Genomic DNA, 7,966 nt, shown 5'->3' on the forward strand with positions numbered 1-7,966 from the left:
ACGCCTAAGTAAAAGAATTAAACGTAAGCATTACTAAAGTACACCCAATTTTCTTTTCTACATTCCTTGCTTACTTCAGTTTAGCCCAGCTTTCCAGCACGTAGGAGACTTGGTCCATGATAAGGGCTCCTGCCTATAGCTGAGAGCACTACATGCTGGGTCACTAAGAGAAGAGGTTTTTCAAGATGATGTCTAGCATGGTTCCAGCATGAATTTGGCTGTAGCTACGCTTCCCCGTAACATCAGGCGCCTGCCAGAGCACTTCCCACGAAGCCAGCATGCAATGTTTGCGCAGGTGGGAGGATGGTCCAATCTTTCCCTGACACAAGCCAGAATTTGCCTAGGTATATACATCAAACATATACATCAATACGGATCTATAAACCAAACAATCACACACACAATGCATGTATTCTATACCTGGACTGAGAAATATGGCAGTTTAAACTTTTATAGTTACAGGTGTCGGTATAAAAAGATACTTTATGTTATAGAAGCAAGAGATACAATAGTAAATAGGATGCGAAAGAGAAGTTAGCCCACTTCCTCTATGAGCAAATGTGTGTAACTCTGTTCAGGGATTTCTTTAACAGTCTTCTGATACTGGAACTGCCTAACGATAAGCAGCAAGAGCACTGGATTAGATGTAACACATAGAGGTTTCCCAACTCTTAAAAAACAATTAAGAGACAAAATGTTATTCTTTGCGGTATAAGTTTAAGCATCCAATATTAAATCTACCCACCGCAACATTCTCCTCCAAACTGCAACAGAGCATATGCATAATGCTGCCAAGGTTATTTTACCGCAACCTTATCACTCAGCGGTCTTACTTCTACTCTTCACTTACATGATCAAAGAAGCTTTAAAAACCAACTGCCTATAACTAACACAGAATTACTTTTGTCAATTCCCACTTTAGAACTTTGCTTTATTTTTTATATTTTTCTTTGCTTTTCCATCCCTTTTCTAGCCTTTATTCCTAAAATCCTTTTTCAGATGGGTAAAAGTTCTTTTCAATAGATGTTTTCTCATTTTTTCAATATAAATTCAAAATAGATTCTAGCTTTGCCATAAAACAACTCCATTCCTTCTTTCCTTCTAAGGCCCTCAGGACTCCCGTACAAACATGTATCACTAATTAATCCTCTTGATTTTTTAAAGTCTGCCCTTGTAAAATTGAGAATCTCAATCCTGTCTCCATTTAGTCTCTATTTTATTTCTATTTATTTAATCTCATTAAAAATGTGATTCAAGATCACAAGCTGACTAATATACCAGGTCATCTCAGAATTTTTCACACTACTTACTGAGGGCAAGTCTAAACCAATTCAATGCTTATTTGGTAAACAGCAACTTGTGTAAGAACAACTGGATTGCTCCATGCCCTTCCCAAATGATGCCGTTATCTGTATCTAAGAAAGAAATCCACTTGTGATGTAACTCCTCTCAGTAATCAATATCCTCATCCAAATCCAACTCTTGTATTCTATGGCAGACACCATCAAAAGCTCTTATAATTTTCTTTTCTCAAAGGAACAATACACTTGACTCCTTTTTTACCCAATCTTCCTGTTACTTTACAGTCCATCACCTCATTCACATTCCCTGTCATTCTATCACATTCATTTCTTATATTGGACAGGATCAGCTCTCCCGCCCCACATTCAGCAGGATCATTATTTCTCCGTGTTTCCCTTTCCCCACATCTGCTCCCACATCCTTCAACATTAGTTCAACCTAAATGGTTTCTGATGGTGCACAAACACGGTTCTACAGCCAACTGTGCTCACCACTGTTAGAAATCTCATCTCCACAAGGAAACACAATGCAACCCTCCCATCTCCCTGATGTTAACAGCCCTTGTTTTCCCAAGCAGTCTTTCTCTGCTACCAGCCATTTATAAACCGGGTGCCTGGTAAACATAACCCAGGGGAACACACCGCACACAGAACAGGCCTCAGCACCGCTCCCTCCGCACGCCCGGCCACGGCGGGGTGGCTGCAGGGCAGCTCGGGGACGCGGAGCGACCACCACCCACAGCCCGGCTTCAAACGCGGCCGCCGCAGGCCCCGGGCCCGCCACACCCACAGCCGACGTGGCGGCGCTGGGCGGGGCGGGGCGGGCACGTCCGCCGGAGCGTGGCGTAACGGTCTGACCCGCGGCAGCCGTGCCTCCGCTGCTCCCGGCCGCGGGGCGCGCAGGGCCCTGCCGCGGAACGGAGGGGCTGGGGGTGCAGTGACAGCGGCAGGGCCCCCCCCTCCGTAGCTTACCTTCCTCGCAAGTGGCGGCGGCTCCTCCCTCCAATGAGACAAGGGAGGATGCCGCCGCGCTCAGGCGCCTCCTCAACCGCGAAGGGAGGGAAGGAGGAGGGAAGGGGGTTAGCGCCTCCCAGGGATCCACCTACTGCAGCGGGAGCCTGGAAAGCGGCGGGCGCTGTCCGCCGGGCACAGCGGGGTTACGGCTGTGGATAAGGCGGCCCCACGGGGCCTGGCCGGAGCTGCAGTGGCTGTCTTTCTACCAGAGTGCTGCTCTCCTAGTGAGCCGAGGCGAAGAGAGAAGCCCTTCTGTAACTGCTCTGCCAAGGCCTGTCTCTTTTGATGGTGTGGCTGCCTTGGGAGACTTAGAGGCTCAGGGCGTGCACGGCATTGAGGGAGATAACCACATTCTGCCAAGTCTCAGGCTGTTGCCTGAGCCTAAATATGCATGATGACAACACATACAGAGAGACACATGGTCAAAGGCAACTGTTAGGGGAATGTCAAGCATTGATGTGCTGTTCCATTGTGCGATCATTTTTTTTTCCCAAGAGAGGTGAGAGGGTATAGGTATTTCTCTGTTTCTCCTTAGATTTATGTTTAAAATTGTGTTTAAAATTAAGCGCTTCCAAAGAGGATAGACTAGAAAAATTTCCCTAAAAGCAGCAACCTGGCTGTTTTGCTTGCTTATGTCTCTTACCTTGGGTGTGATAATGCCCTGATGTCTTACTGTGGTATATGTTCATAGAATCACAGAATCATAGACTGGTTGCCCTTGTAAAAAGTCCGTCTCCAGCTTTTTTATAGGTTCACTTTAGGTACCAGAAGGCAGTTATAAAGTCTCCCTTGACCCTTCTCCAGGCTGAACAACCCCAACTCTCTCAGTGTGTCTGCATAGGAGAGGTGTACCAGCCCTCTGATCATCTTCGTGGCCTCCTCTGGACTCACTTGAGAAGATCCACATCCTTCTTGTGTGGAGTCCCCAGATGTGGATGCAGTACTGCAGGTGAGGTTTCACCAGAGTAGAGGAGTAGAATCCCCTCCCTCAACCTGCCGGTTGCACTCCTTTGGATGTAACCCAAGGTACAATTGGCCGCCTGGGCTGCAAGCTCATGCTGCCAGGTCATGTTGAGCTTGAGACCTTTGCTGTGGTATCCAATGGTTAGGTTATTGCTGTGGAAACCTTATTCAAAAGGAGAAGGTTTGCTCTGGGGCTAGGGAACTAACTTTCTATAAAAAATTAAATTCCGTCATCACCTAGGGAAGGTCTTGGGTTTTCTTGTGGAAATCAGAGCCTCATAAGAATGTTTTTATATTTTAAAGACTGATGTACTTGGATACAAGACTTTGGATGTCCAAAAATGGGGTTTGTACCTCAAGTGGCAAGAACTTGTCCTTATAGTTACCAAGGGAGTAGAGACAATATGTTCTCCATACTTGCTGTATTGTATGACAATCTCATGTGATAATGATACATGTAGCTTGCATCCTGTTGTTCGCATATATCATGCATGAACAGCCTGCATTGCTGTATTAACTACCAATGCTCTTTTCCAATGCACTCCCTTAATGCATGCATGTTCTCTGCCACTGACTGTGGCATTCCCTGCTGTCACTATCTCCTTTTAGTTTGTCAACTATTTCTTACACTTTTCTACAACTTCCTATGCAGGCATCCTAACCTGCAAAGCACGTATATTTTCTGTTCTGTTGGTTCAGTCACTTTGGTACTTCGAAGATAAAAATCAAGAGTACTTTTTGCTAGGAGTGGTTTCTTCATTCAAAAGAGATACCCATAATGATTTGTGTAGACTGTGGGATGGAAGGCAGCAAATTTTTTGGACACTGGGCTCAGTACAGGCTATATGTGGTGCCCAACAGGTTTATTTTCTCTTTATATAGAATAAAATGATCACTCTGTAACACAAAGCAACTTCTTGAGTGTTACCATGTTCTCTTCTCAGTTTTCTGTTTTTGTGAACGCAGTTCTTGGGGGGGAAAAAATTGCTGGGTCTCAGATGCATATATAAATATAATAATATCCCTGATATTGTTATCCAAGTCAAGCACACAGTGGTAACAAGACCCCTGGAAGTTGCCACTATTAATTTTCAGACTGTCAGTAAAGAGTGTCCCCTAAAACAAGTTCCGTCTTGGGCTGTGAGCTGTTTATTGATTCTACAGTGCACATTTTAAAACAGTATTGGGTATTTTCCTTAAAGTTAGGCTCTATTTAACTCAAAGAAGTGCTGTTTACTGTGTTAAGCTGAAGGTCACACTTAGAATCGGTGGAACAGAGGGTATATTTGACCCACTGAAACAAAATGCAGTTTAATACAGTGAAAGATGTAAATCTACAAGCAGAGAAACAGCATTCTGGAACATTTAGGTAAAGGATTGAGGTCAGTGAAAAACAAGAAGAAGTATAATGCCAGAGGATATAAAAGTGAAGAAGGCTGATGTCATACCCAAATGTACAAAAAGAGGAGTCAACAGTAGTTAAAGGTAATTTGCCTCCAGTAATTAGTATTTTAAGCCAACCAGTGTGACTCTGCATATAATGCTACTATGCACTTAGACAAGTTGAAAATAGGATAGGAGGCATGAAGATAATCAATGGTTTGAAAATAAGAGATAGTTAAAGAGACTAGTCTATTAAAAACATTTAAAGGTGATTGCAGTTTATAGGTCCCTTACAGTGAGAAAACATTAGGTACTGAGTGGCATTTTTAATGAAAAAAGTCATAGCAAGAAGCAGTGGAGAGAAATTAAAGCCACAGGAATTCAAATCCTAAATGGAGCATGAATTTCTGAGAGTAAAAGTGGAGAGTGGTCTCCATTTTTATGCCTTCAAATAAAATCCTGATCCAGTTACTTCTGCTCTTCCTTTCAAGCTGGTTGTTCTACGCCTGTCTCATTTTCTTTCGTTTGAGCTGTCTCCAGTTTGTTTTTCTTCTTTCCTAAGTGTAAGGCTGGATTTAGAACTCACCAGCACTGAATGGAAGGGAATATGTGCCTCTCTCATGTCACAAACACTCTCGTGCATATATACCAGGATTGTATTTTCCTCTTTTCCCACTTGCAATGTATTGCTGGCCTGTGGAGTTTGAGCATTGTCTCTCTTTCTTGATTTATTTTTCATATGAATTTCTGATTTTGTCCTTGATCTTTAGAATACCTTGACTGAAGTTGATCTAATTTTCTTTTCTGGTTAACTGATGTTAATTTTGCTTGAATTCATCAGGATTATTTTGTACACTGTAAAAATATAAAAAAATAAAAATAGAAAAATATAATTAGACATTAAATGAGAATGCAGCAGGAATCATAAGCAGTTGCAAATCAGCAAACTGACTTACCAATCCAAGCACCAAAATACTCTGCACAGGATTTCAGTTGTTTCTCTTCAGTACTGTATCTTCAGTATGAAGCTGTTTATTTTTTCAATATCTAAGCATCAGTTCAGCGCACCAGTGCTGTTTCAGGCTGCAAGTTCTCCACGAAAGGCCTGCTTGCCTTCACAGAAGGTCCATTCTGCAAGCCTTCCAGCAGTTGCTGGGCAGATCTGTAGGCCATCCGGAGCACAACAGTGCAATGGTCTGGAGCCTCCCACGTGGGAGCCAGGTGCTTTTGGAGATCATGCTCTTCTGTGTCTACAAAACTGGAAGCAGCATAGAGCATGGCCATGTTCTTCTCCAGGACTACAGAGGAAAGGAAGGGCTTAGCCTGTGTGGTTCAGTCAGGGAGAGATTTTGCATCCAAACACTTGGTTTATAGTTGTCAATCTGCTACACCTTGATATAATCATGATACTACAAGGGGAAGTATGCAAGGATTACCACTAAGGAAAAGAGGAAGCGAAAGAAAGGAAACAGAGAGTGGAACAGATCTTTTTAGAGAGCCACTTGGTAAAAGTGGAGATACTTGGAGGTAGTAATATTTATCTTCCCCCAAATAATTTCATGAAATTATTATTTTATATATATATAATTATTATATGTATTTTTTTGAAGCATCATCTCTTCTCACATGCAAACTGTCCTCCCACAGTAGCATCCAGAGCCATGACCTGCCTCTGTCATCTTAAACTCAAAATCAGCAACAGAATTCTGGCTGGAGCACGTCAAAACATATTGTCTTGAATACTGCCCCAGCCATCCATCCAGCACCATCAACAGACTGAACTCGCTCGCATTCGTGAGCAGATCTCCCTGAAGTATTTGAAGCACTGGGAAGGGTTTCTGTGCTTCCTAGATGACAAGAATGTTTTTGACAGACGTATTATTTTGGGGCTTGCTACAAAAACATGGACTTTTGTAGTTCTGATTCTGTAGTTACAACTTGTACTTGAGCCCTGCTACTTGTACAATTTGTACTTGAGCCCTACTACTGTACCACTAAGCAGAGTCGGCAGAGGTACAGACTTATTTGCTAAACTCAGTTGCAAAATAAAGTTGATAAGTAAACCTTTTGTTGTGTTGTTTCTTCGAGAATCCGTCAGCAGGAAGGCAGTGAGAAAGCTTCTGACCTTAGCAGGGTTCCCATTACCTATGTTGTGGTTTTGGGTAATGACATTTCAGTTATGAACATCAGGGGAAAATGCTGTTGTCTGCAGAGGTAGTAGACAGCACAAGAGGACCATTTTGACCCTTGTGGAAGCAAAATAATGGAAGTGGAAGGCAACTGTAGGCTGGTAGGTTCTGCCAAAGGGTGTGAGATGGGAGGAAGTGTAAGAGATTTAGGGCTGGGTTTATATGAAGTTGTTAGAACTAACGCAGACAGAGCAAGTTAAAGGAGGAAGTTGTTAAGGAGCAAATACTTAAAAAGAGTTGTTGTGTTGAACAAAGGTCCAAAAAAGCAATTAAACATTTTTATGTTCGGGTTGGTTGCATTCCTGAAAGTAAAAAGCGTCTTGGCAGATAGAGGCTAAGAAGCTTCAGTTATGCTGGTGGGTCCATGAATTTTCAGACTCATGAAGTCTGGTTTTGTGTTCTGACTACATCCCTACTTCATTTCAAGGGAAGACTTGGGCATGAAGTACCTTATAGTCACTGTGGATCAGTGCATCAAGTAATTTTGCTGTAACAAAATGGTTCACTGTGGTTAAGTAGCTTTATCTTGACCATTTTGCCGTTTAATATTTTTTTTCCATCTCAGGTTGGCCAAGATCCAAGCCATCCTTAAAATTCTAATTACATTATCTTAGTACTGCCCTGCTTCATTCCTGGCTACTTGCCTCATTAATCTATTTATTAATAGCCTGCTACCATAAGTCTAATTTTAGCTAGTACAGTAGGATCATGTCATTGTGAAAGAGGTAAACATCATACTAGGATGTTTAAAAAGAGTATCTGAAGGTAGAAAAGAAACTTGTCCTTTTCTTGGTTCTGACAAAGTTTCAAAGGAATATTATTTGCTGCTATGGGAGCTCTAGAAAGTTGTGAAACACTTGCAAAAAGTTGTGTTTCAAGAAAGCTGTAAAGCAAGTAAGCAGTTCAAGGAAAGCTAAACTTAAGAAACAATTAAAACAGAGCTGGGGAAGAACTGGAGGAATAGGGATTTTTAGACAGAAGAAGAAAGGACTGAAGGAAAAGAACATTCTGAAGAACTTAAAATGCTACTGCAAAGAGGAAAGTGATTTTGTTTTCCCTGCATGAATCAGGAGAAAAACTGAGGTAAAGGAGATTCAGCTTTGGCCATAAGGAAAG

General features: G+C 42.3%; 1 protein-coding gene and 1 long non-coding RNA gene across 5 annotated transcripts in view; one reads left to right on the forward strand and one right to left on the reverse strand.

Moving 5' to 3' along the window:
• The window catches only part of RCBTB2 (RCC1 and BTB domain containing protein 2), a 32,700-nt gene extending 30,327 nt beyond the window's left edge, over nt 1–2,373 (reverse strand). For 2 of the 4 annotated variants that reach the window (XM_030476572.1, XM_030476568.1), the window contains exon 1: nt 75–2,038. The gene's annotated coding sequence lies outside the window, so the exon portion shown is untranslated. Of the gene's footprint in view, nt 1–74; nt 2,039–2,273 lie in introns of those variants that run through there. The other 2 variants (XM_030476575.2, XM_030476569.1) reach the window with 2 other exon arrangements.
• Nucleotides 2,374–2,495: 122 nt separating this feature from the next.
• On the forward strand, nt 2,496–6,724 carry LOC115603989. Its single transcript, XR_003990092.2, has 2 exons — nt 2,496–3,264; nt 6,309–6,724. It is a non-coding gene; the product is annotated as an uncharacterized LOC115603989 (long non-coding RNA).
• The last annotated feature ends 1,242 nt before the right edge of the window (nt 6,725–7,966 follow it).

This window comes from Strigops habroptila, chromosome 2, assembly GCF_004027225.2.
Source record: "Strigops habroptila isolate Jane chromosome 2, bStrHab1.2.pri, whole genome shotgun sequence".
Classification (NCBI taxonomy): Eukaryota; Metazoa; Chordata; class Aves; order Psittaciformes; family Psittacidae; genus Strigops; species Strigops habroptila.